Source organism: Zootoca vivipara, chromosome 5 (genome assembly GCF_965207765.1).
Source record: "Zootoca vivipara chromosome 5, rZooViv2.hap1.1, whole genome shotgun sequence".
Lineage (NCBI taxonomy): Eukaryota > Metazoa > Chordata > Lepidosauria > Squamata > Lacertidae > Zootoca > Zootoca vivipara.
In genome coordinates, this window is record NC_142588.1 from 20740580 (window position 1) to 20766871 (window position 26292).

At 43.9% G+C, this 26292-nt stretch overlaps 1 protein-coding gene across 2 annotated transcripts in view; it reads right to left on the reverse strand.

The window, feature by feature from the left end:
* Nucleotides 1–24881, reverse strand: part of BMPR1A (bone morphogenetic protein receptor type 1A) — a 57893-nt gene extending 33012 nt beyond the window's left edge. Inside the window, exon 1 of one of the 2 annotated variants that reach the window (XM_035137314.3) lies at nucleotides 24083–24881. The gene's annotated coding sequence lies outside the window, so the exon portion shown is untranslated. The remainder of the gene's footprint in view (nucleotides 1–24082) is intronic. The other variant, XM_088670167.1, reaches the window with a different exon arrangement.
* Between the last annotated feature and the right edge of the window lie 1411 nt (nucleotides 24882–26292).

Here is a 26292-nt window from a genome sequence, read left to right on the forward strand (position 1 = left end):
TAACATCACATCTTTGTGGAACTCAATGTACTAAACAGCCATGCAAAACATTATTTACTGTATATTCCTGCGTATAAGACTACTTTTTAACCCAGGAAAATCTTCTCAAAAGTCGGGGGTTGTCTTATACACCGGGTCGTATTTCTTATACAGCGAGTATATCCCAAACTCTATATTTTAACTGGAAAAGTTGGGGTAGTCTTATACGCACAGTCATCTTATATGCCAGAATATATGGTATTTATTTTAAAGGCAAGTATTACTCGCATAAGCATGATCAACCTAGTATAAACACAAAAAGTTGAGAAAAAATATTGGCGATGTTCCATTAAAGTTAGACATATTTCTTACAAATGTATTCATGTAAGGTGAGCTCCCGTTGCTCGGTCCCTGCTCCTGCCAACCTAGCAGTTCGAAAGCACGTCAAAGTGTAAGTAGATAAATAGGTACTGCTCCGGCGGGAAGGTAAACAGCATTTCCGTGCACTGCTCTGGTTCCCCAGAAGCGGCTTAGTCATGCTGGCCACATGACCCGGAAGCTGTCTGCGGACAAACGCCGGCTCCCTCGGCCATTAAAGCGAGATGAGCGCTGCAACCCCAGAGTCGTCCGCAACTGGACCTAACGGTCAGGGGTACCTTTAAGGCAACATTTGATTTTTAAGTAGCTAATTGCATGGATGAATTTGTGCATCTTCTTATGTAGTCCCAAGATTAAAGGCAAGTGGTGCATCACACAAATAGTTTGAACTGGATTTCTCCTCCCCTCCCAACTAAACTGATTGAACCACCATCTATGTGTTTCCAAATTCCGGGTGTATGGCAGACATTTTCAATCACCAGCTTGTATAAACTTAGATTGATGTGCCTTCCCCACCCTTGCTTTCACAATCTGCCCCATATATATTAATCCTCATCTGGTCACATCAATCTCATAAACATGTCTGAAAAGGGAGAAGTCAAAGATGTGACAGTTATTGGCATAATGGGAAACTTCAGCCTCTTGAGAAACAAAAATCATGATTTGCCATTGTTCTGATTTTGCTCTATATCATAAGCTGTGCTCAAGACCAACTCTTTTCCTATCAATGTCCCTGATCAGCTATGGGAAAGCAGCAATATTGTAATAAACGTAACCATCTGATCACCATGCCTGCCTCTCTGAATCGAACCCCCCCCCCAAATGTATGATCCCTGCTGATTAAGCTGTCTCTCTCCTCCCACCCAACCCTCCTGCAGCCTCCTCTCCACCATTAAGAGGTATGTTCTTACAGGACGTGGCCAGGACAGCAGCATACTGTCCTGACTGGAATGAAAAATATTGAGGGAGAGAAAGAAGAGGTACAAGCCTCTCCTGCTTCATTTGATCACAACTGAGCTGAAGAGCTTTTTGAGCATGAAGAGAAAATACACGTCAACGTGTAACTATTACTAGTGGTGCATTTCTTTATGCAAGAGTGCATGCAACCTTGTGAGAGAGAAGTCAACAAGCAATTTCCTCCATTCCTTCTATAACAGAACACAGAAGTAATAATAAAGTACCACCTCATGCACACAGTTATCAAATAGTTACTGTAGTTAGGTAAGTAAAGGGACCAAACTTTCATACGCGTATAAAAGTAAAATTTGGTGAAGTAATAACTAAAAACATGACAACTGTGATTATATGATCAGCATAGTAGATGATATGGCAGCTGCACTTAAAAATTCCTGGAGAAAAGAAAAATTGTTTTCCCTTTCCAGGCCCCCTTTAAAGAAAATCTCTTTTGGTCTTTCCCCCGAGTGGGGGCAGGGCTAAAGACGACTGGCAACTGTGTATTCTAGCCAGCATGTCTCCAGCCTTCAAGTGTAGTGGTAGGCTCTGGAATGAAGAATGAGTAACTTGATCTTTTCCCTTCCCTTCTGCTTCACAGCAACATTTAGAAAGTAATTTAACCTCTTAAAATGGCATCGCAGCACTGGTTCATAGAGTTATTCTGCTGAAAGCGGGAAATATTAGGAGTTTTAAGTTTTTTTTCTTTTTTTTAAAGAAGAATTTTAGAAACATTTAATGAAGCATATCTATTGATGTACTGTATGTCTGTTTTCAGGAATTGAGGCATCTTGGTTTCACAATAAACTTATAGCACAATGCTAAAAATGTTTACTCAGAAATGTTATTGATTTCAGTGGAACTTGTTTACGATTAAAGTCTGTGATCCACAGCACTTGATAGTGCAGCTCATATCTTGAATTATCTGTAATGCTCTCTACAAGTATTACTTTTTTGCTTAAGCCAAACAACTGTCATTAAAGTCACATATATTCTGAAGATTTCCTCTGCTCTGCTTTCTAGGGAGGCTGCTGTCTTCTTTGATGGATATTCTACCAATTATAGGGGAATAACCAAGATGCATACAGTAAAATGGATTTGTTTATGGTTATACTGTGTTGGTTATAAATGGTTATAAATGGCACGCACCCAATACAAATAAGCAAACTGTGCAAATGATTCCTGGACATGGCTGCAATTACATAACAATTTCAATACCGCTCTTTACAGTCCATTAGTACATTAACCATTATAAGAGCCACAGCAAACTCCGTTTAAGTTCTGTACAGATACTTGGTTCAGATATTACATGGTTTGGCTATTGGGAATGTACCTCAGGTTTGTGTACTTTTATCCCATCCAGGTTCGGGGTAACTACAGTGTGCTGTTAAATATAATCAGTTTGCCTGCAAACCAGCATTGAAAGCTCAGTTCAAACAATGGTTTCTCATTTTGGTTTGAAAGTAAACAATGACTCACTGTGACCATAGCTTGCCTCATTCAGACATAAAGGTAAATTATAGTTACCATGAACAGAGCATCTTATTGTATGGTATGGTCAATGTGTCTCAAACAAACGTGAAGTGGAGAGTCACTTATGTTTGTTATACACCAGCTGGGTTCACATGTAACACTAAACTATGGTTCAGTGCTGAATATGTTAGCTGGAATCAACCCAAGCAAATCTTACTCCTCCCATACAACAGAGAGCTCTTTGTCAGTGTTTACGTCCAGTTTCCCCTAATCTTGCCTTATCATGAACTAGAAAATCACAGAATCATAGAGTTGTAGAGTTGGGAAAGAGGGAAAACAAGTCAGCTTCATAGGCCATGGTTTGTAATCGGTTTGATTTGAAACAGATTATTTTGTGATAAATCATGATCCCTAATTTGCTTACAAGAACAAGTTGAGTGGGGCAAACATAAAAGTAAATACTGACCAAGTCCTTCTCATTCCTGCACTTGGAACTTCAAGTTAAACCACACCATAGTTTAGCATTATGTGCTAGTGAAGGCAATGTAAAGCACAGACAAATACAAAATTCATTTCAGTAACATAGAGCTATATCTTACATGTACATTTTATTGTTCATCCACAACTTCCTAAGTCCAGGAAGGCTGATTCACACTGTGACAGGTGGGGGGGGTTACAGGTAGGTAGCCATGTTGGTCTGGGTCGAAGTAAAATAAAAAAATTCCTTCAGTAGCACCTTAAAGACCAACTAAGTTTTTATTTTGGTATGAGCTTTCGTGTGCATGCACACTTCTTCAGAAGTGGGGGTTACTCTGGCAATGTTCTGATGAGCCAGCATTTCTCTATAGGACAATAAGCTTTAAGGCAGGGGTCCCCAAACTAAGGCCCGGGGGCTGGATGCGGCCCAATCGCCTTCTAAATCCGGCCCGCGGACGGTCCAGGAATCAACATGTTTTTTATGAGTAGAATGTGCTTTTTTATTTAAAATGCATCTCTGGGTTATTTGTGGGGCCTGCCTGGTGTTTTTACATGAGTAGAATGTGTCCTTTTGTTTAAAATGCATCTCTGGGTTATTTGTGGGGCATAGAAATTTGTTCATTTTTTTTCCAAAATATAGGTCTGAGGGACAGTGGACCAGCCCCCTGCTGAAAAAGTTTGCTTACCCCTGCTTTAAGGACAGGGATACAGAAGCACTTATTACCTGCCAGTAAATCTCCTACTGTTGAACACTAAATTAATATGGAAGATATGTTAAACTGAAAAAATGTAGCATCAGAAGACTAATGTCAAAATTATAAGCATCCTAATCAGCATTTGAATTTCACCAAAGAATGAAGCAATACAAAACCCCAGCTATAGTCTCAGCTCACTTTAACACTATGAAAAAGCAACAGTACAGCATCCTTTATGCACTTTCATAATGTCTCTGCTTTATTAGGCAAAATAGTCTCCATGCACTCATTCTGGCATCTTTGAAAATAAATTAAGAGAAAACAGATGCATTGGCAGAGATGCATGGAAAGCACTCAGACTTCAACCATGTCAGGGATCTATTGTGCTATAAATATAACAGCAGGCAACCTAAGGAGGCTTCTCTACTGATACACTTGTCTTTTCCATAGCAGCAGTAAGCAAATATGGATTAAACGCTTCATGAAAAAATGAGAATGCCCTTTGTTACTTCTGTAACACTGTCAATGACAACAGGTTTAGCTGACAGAACCACAGCTATATAGAACAACACAATAGTGATCAGTACAGTAATAAAAATGTATTAAGCAAGCAGTAAGCTTCTCTAGTATAGCAACTAATAAAAGAGGGTACAATCGATCCCAAGCTAAGCTCCTTTAGCTATTCTGATTCCAACATTATTTAAGCTTCAATGCTACAGTCCCTTATCTGGGAGTACTTTAGGAGGCAGAGTTGGCCTCTGTTGCATGGATTTGTTACCAGCTTAAGTGAAATTTGGAGGGTGGCAATGAGAGAGAGGGCCCTCTCAGTGGTCACATCCATCCATAGGAATTATCTACGCAGGGGTGCTTGCTTAAGGCATACATTACAATCCTTTTAACCAATGTGGACTTGCAACTGAGTACAGTACATGTGCACAGGATTGCACTGTTTAAACAGCTAAACTTGGTTTGACTGCGCTCAAAGAAGGTTCATGCAGAGAAGCCCAATTCACATTACCAAGTGTGTAAAGAGTAGTTTAAACACTATGGACTGTATCCAATGCTACTACTCCATTTGTGAAATGAAACTTCCCCCTCCTCTCCCCTGCATTTCAAAATTTGCTCCAGAGGTAGTACCTATGATATAGATTTGAGGGTTGCATAGGCAGAGGAGAAGGGAAGGCCTTGTTGTTTGACTGGAGGTTGTTCATGCAGCATTGAATACATTTCTTAATTGGGAAACATTTTCTTTTAAAAGTGTGTTTTACTGCCTTTCCTTTCCTTTCTATCTTTATCTGATCTGAGAAGGAAGTGAGGGTAGTTACCTCAGCTTGAACAACACATGAATCATGACAGAGCTGTATCTTGGGGTAGAGGAAATAATATGCACCTGCAAATGTCCTCCTTTTCTCCTATGACAGCCATACTTGGAATCCTTTGGAAGCAGGAATGGGTAAGACTGATTAAAACTACTATATATCCCCAGCACATAGGATAAAATCTATAAGAATCTACCACTAACACTACTAAAATGAATCAATTTAAACCTAGGTTAAACAAACATTTATATCCCACTTTTCACCCAAGGAAGTCAAGATGTCATACAAAGTTTTCCCCCTCCTCGTTTTATCCTCACAACAACCCTGCAGGATAGGTTACACTGAGAGACTGTGATTGGTCCAAGGTCACTCCATGAGCTTCATGGCTGAGTGGGATTTCAAGCCCTGGTCTCCCAGGTTATAGTCCAAAACACTACTACTAGATCACACTGGCTCCCATGAGATATTTCAGGTATCGCTTCTATAAACATGCCTATTGATTTTATAACCATGAATGAGGTCCATCATATCATGAGCAGATACCCATACACACAACAGGCCTTCATCTTTTCTTCCCCACTACAACTCCCCACAACTCCAAAATCTGCTCTTGAGTCTTGGGGGATCACCTGGAGCAGATTTTGGGTGTGTGCAGGGAGCTGGGTGAGAAAGAAGAGAAACCAGAAATCCAGTTGCACAAGCGCATTTCTATTGCCAAGTGGCTGGACATCATTGAGTACAACTCCATTGAAGCCCTTCTCACTCTTTCACGTCAAACAGAGGTAGAGATGGGATGTTTGCGCAGATTTTATTTTCTCTAATGTCCGAACACACTGCCAACACACATATGTGAGCTTGGGCATGTGCAGGAGGAAGGTAAACAGAGTTCAGCTGGGCCCTCTCAGAATTCTTCATGAGCAGGTGCTGCATATCACACTCACTTATTTACCACTCTATAAAATCATAGGTATCTGACAGCACACTTTAGAAGTAGACCATGTGCACTTACAGGAGCAAGGGCACCCAGGGTCCTTTACTTGAAGGCTCAGTCCCCATAATTTTCCCAGAGCAATAGCTGGTAGTGAGCACCCACTCCTGCCTGGATGGGAAGTAGATGCTCATGTCCAGGTTTCAATCTCAAACGGAATTGGCTGCAGTGACATAGTAATAGGGGGGCGGGGGGCGCTGCCCTGGGCAGCAGGCTGGGTGGGGCTGACCACCTCCAACGGCCGCCACCATGGAGGAAAAGCCCCAACTGCTTCGCACTGTGGCGCATGCCTCCTATGCGCTCATGCGTGCGACGGACACCCCTTCCTCCAGCGGGGTACCTTTGGATTTGCCCCAGGCAGCCAGGTGGCTAGCTACGCCGTTGACTGGCTGGTATAAAATTGTAGTATAATCACTGCCCAGCAGTGTCAGAAACTGGGATAGAAAAGCTAGGAGCCTATGGGCACCAAAACAGAATGTCAAGTTGCCATTGGGGGGGGGGGGTCAGCAACACTTTTTATTATTTTGATAAGCACGAACTAATACACATATATGACACATTGTTAATATCACATTTTAGTAGAAATTATGTTTAATTTGGTGTTTACAATAAATATACTGGTACCATACTTCAGTTTTCAAAACACTCTACTCTTTATTGTTAAACTCCTTAATATATTGTCTATATTTAACATATACTTTAAGGCTTCAAAGCACATGGATTTCAGTAATCCTTGAGTATCAGCCAGGCACAAAAAAGTGGTACCCAGACTTTTTGAGGTGCTCACAAATGGAGAATCTTTAGGCACGAATCTCTACGCCTGGCACCCTGCTAATTTCGAACCCTGCCACCCAGATAGGCACAGTAGGTGGCCTAATGAAACAGGATGGCAATGATACAACAGCTTTCTGTTATGGCAATTCCTCTCATCCCTTTTTGCTCACTCATGTATAACATTTCAGCAATGTATTTTTAGATTATTTCTTTCACAGTTGGACCTCTCTACAGGCATCATGTGCAACACAGGCAAACCTACTATCTACTGAGCCAGTATTTCCTTGATAAAAGTTATTTTACAGTGCAATCCAATGCCTAACTCAGAAGCAAGATCCATTGAACTGAATACTGAACAGTGCTTACTCCCAATTAAGTGGTTATAGGACTTTAACCTTAATGTGGGGAGAAATGTTAGTGTTAAATTCCCCCCCTCCCATGCCATTCTTATACAGTGAAATACCAAGTAGATTTTAGCCTTCTCTCTCTCTCTATATATATATATATATTCAGGAGCATTTCAGGAAGCACATTTGGATTTTAGAACAGAAGATAGACTGTAAGTCAAATCATATGAACAATGAAGTTTTCTAGTACATCCTGGTACATTTGGTTAGATGTCAAATTCTCAAGCGAAGGCAAAGTACTGTAGCAAAATAATTTTAATCTTCTACAGTCTGACATGCTAGAAGCATCTCTCATAACAACCCAATTGATGGGCCACTGGCCTGGATCACAGCAATGGCTGGAACTTGTGGTTTTTAATCAGTCTAACATATTGATCAACTAAAAGGATGCCCCTAAACTGGACAGCAGGATTTTTTTATTTTATTTCCAATGTTTATAAAAACCTCAGGTGCCAACCAACTTATTCAGAGGCATTCTCCCTTCTCTCAAACACAGGAGGAATGCCTCTGCCAAGATTATGCCTACAAGGACAAATGTGTGAATATCTAAAAAATTACCATAAGTAAATATGTTTCGTGCTTCAGAAATAATGTTTTACCCATATGCAAATTTAACAGATTCATCAGTTATTTAATTCAAAACTGATATGAGTAATCCATTAGAAGTGCTTGAGGGCTGTAACCCTAAAAATATTTGAAATGCAGGACAGAGAAAATATTTTAGTTTGGGGATGCCAGTATAGAAGTGTCCAGGCAAAAATGATTTTTCTTTCTCTGCTCTAATTTGTGGTCACTGCACTGGCAATGAGCGCCAGTCCCAGACTAAGGTACTATAGCCATAGGTGCTGCTGCTGCTTAAACACCCAGCAGCTTCAGTGCACAAGTGCCTTGCAAAATCATATTCATAATATGTGGTTCAGGCCAGCTATGGTTCAGCTTTGCAGCTGCAACTCAGGAAGGAGCAAAAGGTATAATCTATTGCCCCCTCCCAATCAGCTGCCCCTGTTGTTTTTCCTTGAATTGTGGAGGCGTGGGGTGAGCAGAAAACAAAGTGATCCCTTTTTCTTTTGCTTGTCTGCTTCTGTCTCTATCTACTTTGCTACTTTGCCACAAAGGCAGATAGGTACATGCAAGTGAGTGGGTGAGGAAGCAAAACCTGTCTCTCAGCTCTCACTTTCTCCTTTACTTCCTGCTTCTTTAACAGCACCCTGATTGTCAACTTCTAGCTCACTTTACTCAACTTAAACTTAAGTCACTTGGGAGTGACTTCTGTTTGGTAAACAAGCCTTAATCAAAAGTATTCAATGTTCATTTTACATGCTGCATAAATACTAAATATTTTACGAAAAACCAAAAGCATTTAAACTTAAATATATCTGAGTGGGGGCAGGGATCAATAAAGCACACTTGGGTAGCAATTTGTTTGGAATTTGTTTTTATTAGAATATGTTAGTTAAAGTTTAAGAAAAAAATTAAGGTACTGAAATTGTATGTAGGCCTGTGTGCAAGTACTTCCTAGGGACAGTCATCTGGAAAAAGTTAATTACAACATTACAACTAACAGCTATTTGATTCATTATGTTAATGATTAATTTTATGGGGAAAATGTATTTTTAGGAATGGAAAATATTGCACAGAAAAATGTAACAGTGGAATTTTTTCCACTCAAAGTCACTGTGGGTGGGTGGAAAATAGGGCTAGGAATAAGATTTTTTTAGAAATAATTTTATTATTTTCATTAAACATTACAAACAGCAAATTACACAGAATGATTTCAGTTACAAACCTATACAAAGCAAAGTAACCTCGTCCCAGTATACCTGAAGGAGTGTCTCCACCCCATCATTCAGGTCCTTCTCCAAGGGTCTTCTGCCGGTTTCCTCACTGTGAGAAGTGAAGCTACAGGGAACCAGGCAGAGGGCCTTCTCGGCAGTGGCATCCTCCCTGCGAAACGCCCACCCATCAGATGTTAAGGAAATGAACAACTATCTGACTTTTAGAAAACATCTGAAGGTAGCCCTGTATCAGGAGATTTTTTTAATGTTTGAGGTTTTACTATGTTTTTACATGTACTGTAAGCCACTCAGAGTGGCTGGGGAAACCCAGCCAGATGGGTGAGGTATAATTACTTACTTACTTACTTACTTACTTACTTACTTACTTACTTACTACTACTACTACTACGGAAGCAAGGAAAGTATCAGTAAATGTAATATTACTCATGCATTTGGAGATTCATCTTACTGCAAGGATCCTATGCCTCATGCATTACCCCACTTTCAGTGAACCCCCCACGTGGCTTCTCCACATAGGTGCTTGAGAGACTAAGTATACTGCTTTTTGTATATGAATGAAAACAAAAACCAAATCTCCTCAAGCCTGTCCCTTTTTGACACACCCCTGATAGACCACCTTCTCTGCTTAAGACAATCTGAGAAGGCTATGTCCTAGAAATAATTAATCCAGGTCTCCATTGGTGGCTGATTCCGCTTTCCAATGGCTGTCAACAAAAAGAACTTAATCACTAAGTTTCTGCTCATGGTAATAGGACTAAGGATGTAATAGGCTTCAATTCCTGGCTCATAATGGAGGTGATGCTGTCAAAAACATTTTTTCATATTTTTTGCTTTGTATTGCAGGCCCACCATGCATGATAAAAGAATCATAATTCCCACAGCCTTTCCAACATAATGGTGATCAAGACTTGTTTATCTTGGAGAGCAGTGTTGGAAACCAATGCCAGTAGAAGAGAACCTTAAGGGACACTTCTTGAAGGCAAGCGGAGTTTATCTTTAACAGGAGGCAGGACCACAGCCCCTTCCATTTATGCTCATCAATGTGAGTCCCAAAGTCCCCCCTTCCCAAGCTGGTGAAGGCAATTAAAGCTGCCCCTAGACTGATCTATCAACACACTATAAAGCAGGCACCCCAAAACTTTGGCCCTCCAGATGTTTTGGACTACCAGAGCAGTCCAAACCAGAGCAGCATATGGAAACACTGTTTACCTTCCCGCTGGAGCGGTACCTATTTACTCTATCTACTTGCACTTTGAGGTGCTTTCGAACTGCTAGGTTGGCAGGGATTCGAACCGCCGACCTTCTGATCGGCAAGCCCTAGGCTCTGGGTTTAACCCACAGCGCCACCCGCGTCCCATGTGTTCTCCATATAGTACATCACTAATTCTATTGACTCCCCTAGATTCCCAGGCCTGAAATTGCTGATATTTAAAGCAAACTCCACTCCCTCTATGTCAAAAGGGTTGCTTTCAAGAAGAGGTTACAAATTTTCCTCAGTGCTGCAGTGGACAGTCCCAGAAAGAGATGGAGGGGGAGATCTCAATCTGTGCCCAGGGTAACTTCCAGGAGCCCCTAATAAGGGGAATTAGTTGCTTAACCTGAAAGGCAACATAATATAACTTTGAATGGAACACATGGTGTAGTCCTCCCCACCTCCATTTACTCTCAGAAGACTAGAGAAGAGACCCTCCTAAGAATATTAGGGGGCTGGGCAGGGGAAGGACTAGACCAAGTGAAAAATGAACATAATATTTTAGCTGCAGATCATTCACTTTCAGCTTTGCATGCATCTGGACATTCTGTTGCTGCGCCCATAACCTAGGCTTAAGGTGCCATTTAGCTCCTAGCTTTCATATCTCAGTTTCTAACACTGGGCAGTCAGTGCATTTGGAAGCTGCATCCTTGTGGGCATTTAGGTAGCTACCGTGTTTCCCCCTTTTTAAGACACCGTCTTATAACTTTTTTTCCTCAAAAAAACACAGGGTGGCTTACTTTCGGTGGGATGTCTTATTTTTTAATTACTGGTACGGTTTTTACGGCTCAGGGCGCTGCTGTGCTCTCTTGAGTGCTCAGCACTGCAGCAGCCACCGGTTCCGGGCGGCAGGGCAGCAGGCGTCCTTGGCCAGGCCAGGCGGAGGCCACTGGCTCAGGCGCTCCCCCCGCCGCTGCAGGGTGCTCCAAGCTCCTTGGCTGGGCCAGGCAAGGAAGAAGCAGTGAGCCCAGCGGTGGTGGCAAGCGGTGGTGGCAAGCGGAGCACGGGGATGCAGCCAGCAAGGCGGGAGCGCGATCAGCTGTTAAGCAGAGCTCTTGGCCGCATGGAGTGACTCTGTGAGTGGAGGTGCCTGTGGGGGTTGGTTTCCATGGCGCGGAAGTATGGCTTATTTTGGGGGTATGTCTTATATTTCTCAAATGCTTAAAAACCCTGCCATGGCTTACTTTATGACTATGTATTAAAAAGGGGGAAACAGGGTACCCTCAGGGGACTGGCCTTGATGAGGGAAAGATCAGGCTACATGGTTAACAGACAGGAAGTGTTGGGGACAGTAGATAAGCGTTTGTTGGGAGCTGGATTTCTTATACAGTGGTACCTCTGGTTATGAACGCTTCTGGTTACGAACGCTTCTGGTTACGAACTCTGCTAACCCGGACGTAGCTGCTCCTGATTGCGAACTTTGCCACAGGATGCAAGCGGAAATCGCGCGCCAGAGGCGCATGCGCAGCAGGAGACCCTATTAGCGAAAGCGCACATCAGGATAAGAAGGGTTTCAGCTTAAGAACGGACCTACGGAATGAATTAAGTTTGTAACCAGAGATACCACTATACAGTATTGATTATCACAGAAGCGATTTGGAATGAGAACGGGAAAGGACACTTTTATAGATACACTGTGACTGGCATGGCTCATAATTGTTGGGTTGGCTGCATGCATGGCAAAAGGTGAAATAAACAATGGGGACAGTTAAATGGAGATTTATAGTTTGACTGTAAACCTTCAAAATAGGATGGAGTATAAATGTAAAGAAATAGAAGGTGCAATGTGCCACATCTTAAAATTTAAGACAGACAGATATCCACAGCTGCCAAGCAGATGTTTAATTCCACATTTTGATTCCCTTTCTTCTTGTTTATTTTTATTGGACAATCTCAGACTTCAAAGCTGACATCTGTTGTTTGACTTTCCACAATTTAATTTACCCTCTCTCTTCTAATTCATTATGCTAGAAAATTTTTCAGCATAATAGTTTCACATTAAAAAAAGGTGTGACCCGGAAAAGAAGTATTAAGAGTGTGGAAGTCAAGAAGTAACCTGATTAATACTGGTTTGAAATTCATTAACGGAGCATTAAAAAACCCACACTGAGATCCATAGTTTCTGCAGAATACAGCTCTAGTGGCTTAACATATCCACCCCAGTTTACAAAATATAAATTAGGGGTTTATTTGGAGTAATAAAGCTATGCATGTTATCAATTGTTTTATCTGACAGCAAACTGTATTTTAAAAAGTAAAATTATCAAATTTTAATGCATCTAAAGAAAATAAAAAGTTATATTGGAACAATTTATCTATAGGTAAAGGTAAAGGAACCCCTGACTATTAAGTCCAGTCGCAGACGACTCTGGGGTTGCGATGCTCATCTCGCACAGCTTATGATATAGAGCAAAATCAGAACAATGGCAAATCATGATTTTTGTTTCTCAAGAGGCTAAAGTTTCCCATTATGCCAATAACTGTCACATCTTTGACTCCCTTTTCAGACATGTTTATGAGATTGATGTGACCAGATAAGGATTAATATATATGGGGCAGATTGTGAAAGCAAGGGTGGGGAAGGCACATCAATCTAAGTTTATACAAGCTGGTGATTGAAAGATGTCTGCCACACACCTGGAATTTGGAAACACACAGATGGTGGTTCAATCAGTTTAGTTGGGAGGGGAGGAGAAATCCAGTTCAAACTATTTGTGTGATGCACCACTTGCCTTTAATCTTGGGACTACATAAGATGCACAAATTTATCCATGCAATTAGCTACTTAAAAATCAAATGTTGCCTTAAAGGTACCCCTGACCGTTAGGTCCAGTTGCGGGCGACTCTAGGGTTGCAGCGCTCATCTCGCTTTAATGGCCGAGGGAGCCGGTGTTTGTCCGCAGACAGCTTCCGGGTCATGTGGCCAGCATGACTAAGCCGCTTCTGGGGAACCAGAGCAGTGCACGGAAATGCCGTTTACCTTCCCGCCGGAGAAGTACCTATTTATCTACTTACACTTTGACGTGCTTTCCTGCCAACTGCTAGGTTGGCAGGAGCAGGGACCGAGCAATGGGAGCTCACCTCGTCGCGGGGATTCGAACCCCCAACCTTCTGATCAGCAAGCCCTAGGCTATATTGCTATTCATTTTTTAAAAAATCAGAATAGTTTACAACAGTCACCCATAAAACCATAGAATAAAAACTATACAAAATTTTAAAAACAGAAATCAGCTATTTTGAAAAGATGCAGAACTCAATCTAGCCTCAAAAATCTCTGTTAGACTGACACTTTTTGCAGAAAGCATTTCGTAGTTCTATTCAGTCAATTATAGTTTGGCTGAAAGATTCAGCTGGAATGTTGTGAGAGAGATTACAAATCATAGTCTAGACTTCAGAGGAGATGTGCTGCTTTTATTATATGCCACATTAATGATCAAATGCATATTGCTTTAAGTTATGCAATACTGGAGCACTTCTGGGGATCATGGGCGTAGGCAGGGGGGGCAGGAGGGGGCAGCTGCCCCCCCTAGAAGCAAAAAAAATAATGTATTTTACAGACCATAAACAGCACTTTTCCCCTCCAAAAACTGAAGTGGAAAGGGCTTTGCTTTAGCAAGAGCAGCTAAGTCTCCGCTTGCTGGGGGGGGGGACAGCAGTAACAAAAACACATCAAATAAATAAAGCAAAGTGGCTACCAGTAGTTAAGCAGTTAAGACAATGGAGCATATATCCCCAGGCAAGATTCGATAGCTGACCATTTCACCCTATTGTTCTTAAGTGGGAGTTGTTAATGAGCATTCAGGAGCATTAAGAGTTCTATTGGTGATTTAATGAGGGTGCAGACTCAGAGGATTCAATTTGACTAAGGTGGCTCTGCAAGGCTAAAAAGAAGTGAATAAGAAAGGGGGGAGGCTGTAGCTTAGACAGACACAGTGATGTTTATAAAAAGCATTGGTGTTCCAGTCTGCCCCTCCTCCTGCATCTGTATACTGTAAATCACGGGTGGCCACCTCCCAAGAGACTCTGATCTACTCATAGTTTAAAACTGGGGGTGATCTACCCCCTTTTGGGGGGTTCAGGTCAAAGCTGTTGAGTTTTTTTAAAAGGAAGGGAAGCCCTGTTTTTTTGGGTTTAGGTCAAACTTGTTGAGCTTCTTTTAGGAGGGAGGGAGGCCCATTTTTGTTTAGGGCTTCAGGTCATAGTTCAACTTTTTTGAGGGAGGAGGAAAATTTTGGGTGAGCTTTTTTTAGGGGTGCCAGTGACCTACCAGTGATCTACCACAGACATCCAGTGATCTACTGGTAGATCACAATCTACCTGTTGGACGTGCCTGCTGTAAATCAAGCAGAGAGAAAGCTGCTTACAAGGCTCCTGTACATGCAGAGTTCCAGCATCACAGCGTCACCCAGAGGCACCCACAAATATGAGTTATCCCTCTCTCTATTTCTTCCTTCCTTCCCTCCCTCTTCCATCCTTAATAAAATACGGGGGGGCAGATAAGCCCCACATAGAAAGCCCATCAACATGGGGGGATGACTCTTTCAAATACGGTATTTACCAGTAATTGGGGGGGGGAGGCACCTAGGCCTCTAGGAGTTGGCTGCTATGCCTAGGAGTAGGACAATTCAAGAAAGCAGAACGATGCATATTGTATGGTAATATATCAATAGAATCGTAGAATTGTAGTCGGAAGGGACCACAAGGGTCATCTAGTCCAACCCGCTGCAATGCAGGATTTTTTTCCTAAGGTGGGGCTTGAACCATGGTTGAAATATTATGCTGATATGCAGCAATGCCTCGGAGCCGTCGTGGCTGCGGCCATGCCTTGCCTCGCCCTCGCCCGCCCTGCCACCCCCTCTCGCCTGCCCGACCCTCCCATCCTCTTGCTGCAGAGTTCCAGCATCACAGCGTCACCCAGAGGCACCCACAAATATGAGTTATCTCTCTATTTCTTCCTTCCTTCCCTCCCTCTTCCATCCTTAATAAAATACGGGGGGAGGCAGATAAGCCCCACATAGAAAGCCCATCAACATGGGGGGATGACTCTTTCAAATACGGTATTTACCAGTAATTGGGGGGGGGAGAGGCACCTAGGCCTCTAGGAGTTGGCTGCTATGCCTAGGAGTAGGACAATTCAAGAAAGCAGAACGATGCATATGGTATGGTAATATATCAATAGAATCGTAGAATTGTAGTCGGAAGGGACCACAAGGGTCATCTAGTCCAACCCGCTGCAATGCAGGATTTTTTTCCTAAGGTGGGGCTTGAAACATGGTTGAAATATTATGCTGATATGCAGCAACGCCTCGGAGCCGTCGTGGCTGCGGCCATGCCTTGCCCCGCCCTCGCCCGCCCTTCCACCCCCTCTCGCCTGCCCGACCCTCCTGTCCTCTTGCTGCAGAGTTCCAGCATCACAGCGTCATCCAGAGACACCCACAAATATGAGCTATCTCTCTCTCTATTTCTTCCTTCCTTCCCTCCCTCTTCCATCCTTAATAAAATTTGGGGGGGGGCAGATAAGCTATGCTATGGTAATATATCAATAGAATCATAGAATTGTAGTCGGAAGGGACCACAAGGGTCATCTAGTCCAACCCGCTGCAATGCAGGATTTTTTTCCTAAGGTGGGGCTTGAACCATGGTTGAAATATTATGCTGATATGCAGCAACGCCTCGGAGCCGTCGTGGCTGCGGCCGTGTCTTGCCTCGCCCTCGCCCGCCCTGCCACCCCCTCTTGCCTGCCCGACCCTCCCGTCCTCTCCAGCCAAGCAGGGTAGCCGCCAACGCTACCAGCCCCAGAAGCACAAGGTGGCCGCTGCTGCCGCCGCCACAATATCATCAGGCCCGCTGGTCCTTTAGCCCCGCCCACTTCATGGCCCCTCCCCTTCCGTGCCTTGGCCCTGCCCCTGAACGACCATGGCTTACCCCCCCCCCTAGTTTTGATCCTGGCTACGCCCCTGCTGGGGATTCTTACATTTCTACTTAAAGCTCAATACACTTTGCTCTGAATTACCGGTAAACATATCTACTACCAGGTCCATTAGTAGAAGTGTGTGCAGTCATACAACTATCTGTGGTTGAGGAAAGAAAGTTTTTCACATTTAATAAATCCTTTTTAAAATAGCAGCTTCTTAATACTGTGTTGCGGGAACAGCTGTAGAACGGATCACCTGCTGGTAATGTAGTAGTATGTAAATGAGTCTTATTTTTGGAGCAAAGATTCTAGAGCAGTGCAACACATTGCTGTATGCAGCAGAATATTTTCCTATTTCTGGAACCCAAATATAATCCTAGAATATCACAATACACACTATCATGACCATGCAAAAACAACAAACCAACCTAGGCTTGCCCAGCTGCAAATAAGAATTATCTTTAAGCAACTAGATAGGGAATCTTTACAAAGACTGCTTTTAATTTTTATTTTAGGCCAGACACAGGTATATGTAGGCAGGTGGGTTAGTAATTGCTTTGTGAGCTGGTAACTTCAGTAGGCTTTTTAGGTTAAACAGATGTGACTCACACAAGATTCAAAATTACCAGTCTAGAATAATCAAGCCAGATATCTACATTTTGCACCTACAAAAACTACAGTATTTTTTTAAATCAAGAATTCAACCTTGCCTTTGACCCGTTTGCCACTCACTATTAATACTTCAGTTGCTTTCTTGGTGATTACTAATTTTCAAACTGGTGTGTGCTCACCCTGGTTTCCTAGGCTTTAATTTCTGTGCTGTGAACAACAGTAAATGTGAAGTTCAAACAAGTACTGTATGCATTCCCAGATATGTATCCCAGAATCCCTAGTGCACACTGCAGACATCACTTTGGAATTTTTCCAGGCCATCTGCGTTTGTAACGCAACAACTGTTCAGTTGTTGCTCATGTGTTGCAAGGAAGCCAAATGTTTTCCCTCAGGGAAGTGCTTGTATCTCAGGTATAATGCAATTACTATATACTGTGGCTGGTAAAAATGTGATTCTTTAGTAACCTTGCAGCACCCTTCCAATGAGCAGTTCTGTCTGCAACATACTAAGTGTCCAGGGCATCTACCTGACAGCCAGGTCTTGTTTGCAGCTGGAACTCACCGGAACTCATTTCTGGCACCTCTCAGGTGGGTGCCAATGCCATTGTAAGAGAACAAGGGAGGCATTCATGGTGAGTTCTGGCACCTCTTTTCTAGAAAATGGCACTACTGACAGCATCCATGGCATACAGGTGGTAAATAACTTCCTCCCCCTCATACTTGGTGTGTAGGCGACAACACACTGCAATAGTCTACTTCAGGCATGTCCAAAATTCGTTTTGGGGGCTTAATCCGGTCTGCCGGTCAGTTAAATCCGGCCCCTGTGGCAGTTTATTTCCTGGGATAAAATCCTTTTTAAAAACCCTCCACAACTTCAATCCTAAAAAAAGATCTTTGGACGGTCCTCACGGCCCTTCACTTCATCAAATCTGGCCCTCTTTGAAAAACGTTTGGACACCACTGGTCTACATGCAAAAGAAAAGAGGAAAAACAAAACACAGGAGTTGAAAATGAGCTATCACAGGGAAATATGAAGATATGTCCAATACCAGTTCTCTCTACACTACCTGGGAGCAAATCTTCACACTCAGTGCAGGGGCACACTATACCAATACCTCAGTGAGCCACTTGTTATTTTAACTCAGTGTTTTCTTTTTAGCTATTCTATTAGTCCCCTTTTGCCCTGTGCTACCACTTCTTTAAATACTTCTCCAATAGCTTTCCCTCCTTTGCTTTCCCCATACCATTCATGCTCTCTTCTCTGTAGTACAGTGCATCTGTCATCCCTACCAACACAAACCTTTCAGGATTAAGAGGCACATTCAACAGGGGGAAATGCTTGGGAGCCAAATATTGATGGTGGGTGGAGCCACCTATTTTCTGCCATCCATATCATGGTGGTACAATCTCTCAAACCAAATGGGCCGCAATAATACCTCAACACAGAGCCCAGGAACCACACGTTGAATTACAATATCCATATCATAAATTAAAGTGTTCACAATATAGTTAATAATATTTAATATACACAATGCTTGTTCACAGACACCCACCCCATCAATTGGTGCATCCCAAAGCTCAAACCTCTCTGCAATATGGTATCTTGTAGGCTACTAACAGAAGCAGGGACTAGGAGGAGGGGAACATGAATAGTACACAATCCAATATATGCACTTGCACAAAAATCAGGAGCACCAAGTCCCTCTGCCAAACCTTTCCCATTTGGGTGGGATCTGCAAGGCAACAACAAGGGGAAATGAAAGAGGTGGACCAGCCCAGCTTGCAGTGTGGCTCTGAACTATGAGCAAGGCTACGAAAAAAGGAGAGCCTTAGCTTGCTTGCAAAAGCCCTCTCCTGAATTGTGCAGCTACTTAGCCCACAGCCTTTCAGAAAGCAGTATGAGAGTAGCACAATACTGATGGGTAGGGCAGCATGCACATGCCTAACTCCCTATGCACATCACACTCACCTCAATGAATGTAAGTAATGAAAAGCAGTGATGAGGAATGTAGGATTTTAGTGGTATCTTGGGACACCCTTGAGTACTGCATAGAAGGCCTCGGAGGGTCATATGTACCTCATGGGTTGCTCACATGTGGCATAAAAGTAATGTTTCAAGACTACCAGTAATGACTGGACTATCTGTGCTTTCTCTCATGGCTTTAAACAGCGAAGATAGGTACCTAGATTGTATGTGGGTGGGGGATATTGCCTACATTGTGTATCCCCAAGAGAAATTTACTTACCTGAGAACCCTTGCTACCTGCCTAAGGTAAGAAAAAGTGGCAGGTTGTAATATATTTTAATGGATCAACTTTTATTACCTTCAAATTTAAGAACAGTGGGCAAATATTTATATACACACTTCTTTTCATTGTAGATTTGAACTGCTAATTAATATACATATTACATGAGAGAAGTACATTAACAGCACAATCCTATGTGAAAATTAGGTCCTCAAAGTTCAATGACAGTTCTTATCTGGGATGTGTGTTAGCTAGACATATTTACTAGGGAGTAAGCTCTATTAAGGGACCCAGGTGGCGCTGTGGTTAAACTACTGAGCCTAGGGCTTGCTGATCAGAAGGTTGGCGGGTCGAATCCCTGTGACGGGGTGAGCTCCCGTTGCTTGGTCCCAGCTCCTGCCAACCTAGCAGTTCGAAACCACGTCAAAATGCAAGTAGATAAATAGGAACCGCTACAGCGGGAAGGTAAACGGCGTTTCCATGTGCTGCTCTGGTTTGCCAGAAGCGGCTTTGTCATGCTGGCCACATGACCTGGAGGCTATACGCTGGCTCCCTCGGCCAATGATGCGAGATGAGCGCGCAACCCCAGAGTCGGTCACGACTGGACCTAATGGTCAGGGGTCCCTTTACCTTTAAGCTCTATTAACACACTGGGACTTTCTTCTGAGTAAGTATGTGTAGGAATGAACTATAAACAACATTTCTTACGCATGAAGTACAGTATTCCAAGTAGCCCAACTGAAATCATGGAACTTTAAAAAACAAAAAACACAAAGTTCAGTTAATTTGTTTAGAATAAAGTTACATTGCTGGAACATAAAGTTACATTGCAGCAGGCAACTTGCTCCAAAGCTTACAAAGTTTTACCAATTATATATTGAATATATCTTTCTTCTACTTAAAACCCATTGACCTGCAAACTGCCGGTAAATAGTCTTGAGGATGGCCTTCAAAAACATACCCCCTTAATCTTCTTTTTGTTATGATGAAAATACCTTTAATCTCTCTCACACACACTTTCAGCCTAACTTTTATCCTGCTTTAGAGGGGGCTTTATCAGAAGGAGTTGCAACTTCAGAACTCACAATTTAAGCCCAAAACAATGCTAGTCAGAACATTCCATCAGAAAACATGTTTAGCCTTTAAGATATCATTCCACTGCTTCAGAACTTTCAATAACTATACCTTTAAAAACTTTGTGCACTTGAAAGTTATTGCCAAGAAGCTAACATTCTGCAGTAAGAAAGTTTCATTTTCTACAGTATCTTTTTAAATGTAAGAACGCTAGTTTTGTGATCATAAGATGACAGAAAGACTGAAACTAAGGACCTGCAACAAAATGTTTCAGCATAGGAGTACTCCTGGTTCAGGATTTGAGCCAAACAACAATTCTCCTAGAATGCTCCATTTCATTTCTTCATCACTACCCCTGTTAGCCAGCACTTAATATCCACTGACCATGCTCAGTCCTCGTTGGGCTATTTTGGGGTTTTCTTCCCAAGTCCATTTGAGCTAATGGAATAATGCCTCACCAAACCTTGGCTCCTCTCCACCCCTGGAAGCCTGCTGATACCTTCCTCTTGTAAACAGATGTGTGCTGTTTGGCCTACCTAAAGGATCCACACTTCAAGAGAACTGAGTTTATTAATAGAATTTGGGATTCACAGTGGTTCTCAGGAACTGATTCACAAAACTGCTGTTCAAAAATTAATGATATGTATTGGCCATCTGAACAACATGCCTTCACATACAAGAAACAACACGTATCAAAACCAAGCCTTAGGCAAAGGCAACTATGTGCACTTTTACATATCAGATGAATACAAAGACACTCATGCTTCTTAGAACGAAGGAAAAGATACACAATTGTGATGTAGTATTTACACAGTTCAAATAATTGAACATAGTTGCTAGATGCATGAAAGGTAGAACAATAACCCTTAACACTTTATTTAATTTCAAGGAACCAAGCTGCAGTCTTTAAACTATTAGGCATATAACCCTAATTCACTTACTTGGAGGCAAACTACATTCAAATTAACTGGGTACATCCAAGTCTACTGTGTAATTGGTATGAAAGCTTTTAATAGATTTGTGCATTACAGTCTAAATATGAATAAATCACAAAAATATATTGATCTAGCATTCAAACAACTGAATCCACTGTGTGGATTTAGTTTGGAGTTTTTTGCACCAATTTGTTTTGAGCTTGGAGGAGTATATTTCAAGAACTGCAGGACCCAAACTTAATAAATGCAATTGTCTTCTCTGTTAACTTCACTTTGATTTTTAAATCCTACATAACAGAGAACTAGGATCAGGACTTCTGGTGTGGTGCCAGTTCAAGGCATCTGCAAGTCAAGTCATGTATTTGGAATAGAAAATACACCTGTTAAACTCTCATAAACATAACTAACTGGAGAGTTCTAATTCACATGAATTGTTATGACAAAAATGTAAAAAGAAAACACTAGAGTCATACCTCGGTTTGCGACCGCCTCCGTTTGCGACCACTTTGGTTTCCGACCACCACGGACCTGGAAGTGTTTACAACAGCGTGCACGTGCGCAGAAGTGCTCTATTGAAGCTTCGCGCACGTGCAGAAGCGTGCATCAGCGAGAGACCGATTCGGGGAGCGACCGGCTCCGCGGAACAGATTGCAGTCGCAAACCGAGGTATGACTGTACAGTAAATTTAACACAGTGGTGGCCGACCAACAAACAAGTTCACTTGGTGGACTTTCCACCTCTTGCCTAAAGAGTGCTAGGTAGGGAAGCAGAAGTGCACAGAAATGCCAAAACTGGGCAAAAGGACCCAAGTACACCTTAACATCCCACTTACTGAATCACTTTTGGAACCCATGTTGCAGATTGGCCAGATTGGCTATCCAATGATTTAGAACATGCTTGTGAAACATTTAGCTACAATAAAGGTAAAGTTACCCCTGACTGTTAGGTCCAGTCATGGACGATTCTGGGGTTGCGGCGCTGATCTTGCTCTATAGGCCGAGGGAGCCGGCATTTGTCCACAGACAGCTTCTGACGAACCAGAGCAGCGCACGGAAACGCCATTTACCTTCCCGCCAGAGCGGTACCTTTTTATCTACTTGCACTTTTGACGTGCTTTCGAACTGCTAGGTGGGCAGGAGCTGGGACTGAGCAACGGGACCTCACCCCGTTGCAGGGATTCGAACCGCTGACCTTCTGATCAGCAAGCCCTAAGTTCTGTGGTTTAGACCACAGAGCCACCCGTGTCCCTTTAGCTACAATAGCTGTCTATTACAAACTATTTTCTTTCCTTGTTTCATACAACTTTCATTTTATAGAACTGTATTACCATCCCATTTCTTTTACTTTTTTTTAACCTTTTACAGAACCAATGAATACAACATTATACTGGATTTATCAAACCAGATCTATCAATTTTCATCATACAAAAAAACCCCAGCTAATCACAAATGAATGTCTTGCCTCATTAAAGCTATTTTTTTACTGGATATGCGAGTGAACAAAACACGTGCTCCAACCACATTCAAACACCGAAACCCAAAATGTCCAGAGACACTGAGGTTGCAATCCTGCGAGTAAGCCCCATTGAATTCAATAGGACTTATGAGTAGGCATAACCATGACTGCGCTGCTGCACTCATTTTAGTAGCAGATTTATACTTTATAAATACTTTATAAAATTTCGTTTTTCAAAAACTGGCAGTCCACTGCTTGGAACCCAGGCCCACTGATCTTATTTCCAACCAAGTCAAATGTGCCAAGAACGAACTGCAACTGCTACTGGGTTACCTAGTCACTGTAATATTGAAAACACTGCAGAAAAGTAGCACACACCGCACTACTGGAGCTTGATTAACGCTTCTAATTGTGACGGCTATCAACTCCTTTAATATTTATTGTTTATTTTGGTGGCTGCAGTTGAAAGGATATTAAATAATTCTGTTAATTAAAAAGCAACACTACAAATGAAGGGCCTCTCCCCTACATAAGTAGCACCATTCACTCCAGGAAGACAACCAAGCGCAAAAACTTACACCAGGATCGGAAACGGAAAGGTGAGAAAGGGCAACTTAAAAGCGCCAAAAGGTTCCTAAGCAAACGACCAATCCCAGGACCCTCAAAAAAAGAAAAAAGACACCCTTCTCCAAATGGTAGCAGGCAAAGAAGAGAAGAGCAGCAGCAATGGAAACGACCTATTGATAAGTGGGCATTTCCACGGCTAGCAAACAGCTCTGGCCGAGTTATTTAATTAGTTAAACCTGGGGCTTTTTAAAAAAAGTTATATAGTGAGACACAGCGGGCCGCTTGGGGGGGGGGGGTTGGAATTGGAGGCGTCGATTTTCCGTCGACACCAAGAACTCCGGGACCGGCCGACTACGCTTCTCTTCAGCAGCCCGAGCCTATACTTAATCCGGAGTGAATCCCACCGAGCTGAACGGGGCTCACTCCCGAAGGAGCGTGCATACCCCCCGCTTTAAGGAAGCCTTTCTTATGTTTTAACCTCTTATTATGCGAATGGCTGGGGCTACCCAGTCAGATGGGTGGGGGTACAAATAAAAATGTATTGTTAAATTCAAGACGGAGAGGGGAGGGCAGCCTTTCCCTCAGGGCCACCGGCCAGGCCTCCTCTGCACCGGTTGCGAGGGGGAAGGAAACACACACGCACTCGCGTCCACACGTCTCCCCTTTCGCGGGAGGGCGAAACCCGAGGGAGGCCTGCCTGCGGACTCCACACCTTCCCCCGCCGCCATTTACTCGCCTCCCTCACCTCTCTCCCCTCCTTCCCCGTCGCCCCACAGCGCGCCCCACTCACCCGCGTCGGGGGCCCGTCATCCTCCTGGCCAAGGGGTTTCCTTTCTGCCCCCACACCGGAGCGGGCTGAGCTTGAGAGGCGGGTAAAGAGGGTCGTCGTTTGGGGAGGGGGGAGAAGAAGGCGCCCTCCTCCTCCTTCTCACCGCCGCTTCGGCCTTGCGACGCGGCTCTGGGCTAGACGGCGGGAGGCGGGGAGCCGAGAGGGTGGCTGGGCTGCCCCACAACACACAGGCGCGCAGGCCTCTCTCTCTCTCCCTCGCCGCGCTGCGCCTCCCGCTCACTCGACGCCCGGGCCGGCCGTTCCCCTCAGACCCGCGCGCGTGCGCATGAGAGTGTCCTGGGCGCGCGAGCGAGATATATATATAATTGGACAGAGGGGTGAAAGAAGACGACGAAGAGGCTTCTCGGGAGCGAGCGAGCGCTCGGATTATTCCAATCACGGCCGCTGCCTCTGAAAGCAGCTCCAGCAGCAGCAGCAGCCGCCACGGAACGGGAGGCGGGGAGAAGAGAAGAGAGGCGGCAGGGCGTCCAATAGGAGGCCGAGGGGGGGCGCGCTCGCGCTCGCCCGTGCGCAAGGGAATAAAAAAAGGAGGTTTGGGAAGCGGGGAGAGGAGACGGGCGCAGCCGCGCGCGCTTTCTCCTCGCAGGCAGGCAGCGTCGAGGGGTTTCTATGTGCGTGTCTCTCTCTCTCTGGCTCCTGTTCTCTCCCCGCGTTTCCTCGACGGAAACCCGCCGAATAAGACCGGCCTTAGTTCGACGCCGCCCGCCGCCGTGTTGTTACTTCTTTGCCTAGTACGGGCAGCGACCTGGGTTCGTTCGGCGGCGCTCGCCACCTCCCCGCCCCTTCTCCCGAAGCAGCGGCCGAACGCGCGGCGGAGATTGCCGAAGGGCCCGAGGCGCTGTGGAGAAGGGGGGGGCGGGGGAAACATTCCTCCGCCATCTCCCTTCCCTGGAAACCCTCGACGGGGGTGGGGACGTGTTTCCTTACTGCACCAAATCTCACCTACCTGATACGTGGATAGGGAGTGCAGGATTTACGTATAAGCTGTAGCTTAGGGCCCCACTCTCTTGGACCCCCCAAAAAAAATTAAAGGGGGGGGAAAACCCTGGATGTACAGTTCCAAAATATAAGTTAAAAAAACAAATAAAATAAAACAACCTACATACAGCAACAGTGTTTTGTGTTGTGTTGGCTCCTATGGTGTAAGTAATGGGCCCCGCCTGCTCCCTAAAATATCACTGGTTTGCTCATTTCTATATATAGGATGCCTACATTGTGCACGGACTGGCTGCATGGCAACATGTGCAAAAGCTTTATATACCTATTATGTCCACAAATTACCATATAGCATATATTCAACACAAAAAAACAGCAACAATTTGCTGTTGACAAAGGAGAGCTGAACATATAAAGGGCCCAATTCCCTTCAGTAGCTTAAAGGTAAAGGGACCCCTGACCATTACCAGTCGCGGATGACTCTGGGGTTGTGATGCTCATCTCGATTTATTGGCTGAGCCACTTCTGGCGAACCAGAGTAGCGCACGGAAACGCCATTTACCTTCGCGCCGGAGCAGTACCTATTTATCTACTTGCACTTTGAGGTGCTTTCAAACTGCTAGGTTGGCAGGAGCAGGGACTGAGCAACTGGAGCTCACCCTGTCGTGGGGATTCGAACTGCTGACCTTCTGATCAGCAAGCCGTAGGCTCTGTGGTTTAACCCTTAGCTTAGGGGCTCATAAAACCTAATTCCAGCCCTGAGTCTCCCTGATGTGATTCAGTCCAAAATCCGCCACCCCCCACCCCAACTTGGTATTGCAGGATGCAGAAAGCGTTGCCACTGTTTGTTGAAGCCGCACTTCCTATGAGAGTTGTGAATGTGAATGCTGCCCTCCCACCTTGTTTGCAAGGTGCTGCCAATGCACCTGTATGCATATAGGATTGTATAGTTTGGATGGGGTCACACCAGGGTCATCTAGTCCAACCCCCTGCAATGCAGTAATCATTTGGCCCCATGTGGTGCTTAAGATCCACAACTCAGAGATTAATAAGAGTCTGATGCTCTACAGACTGAGGTATCCCAGCCGTCCCACCCTGTGTAGACACTTCCCCAACTGACACATAACGCTCTGGTGTGCAATTCCAGTCACAACACCTCAAAAGGGATTTGTGAAGCCAGGGGAAGTGCAGAAAGCAACCCAAAACGAGGGAAG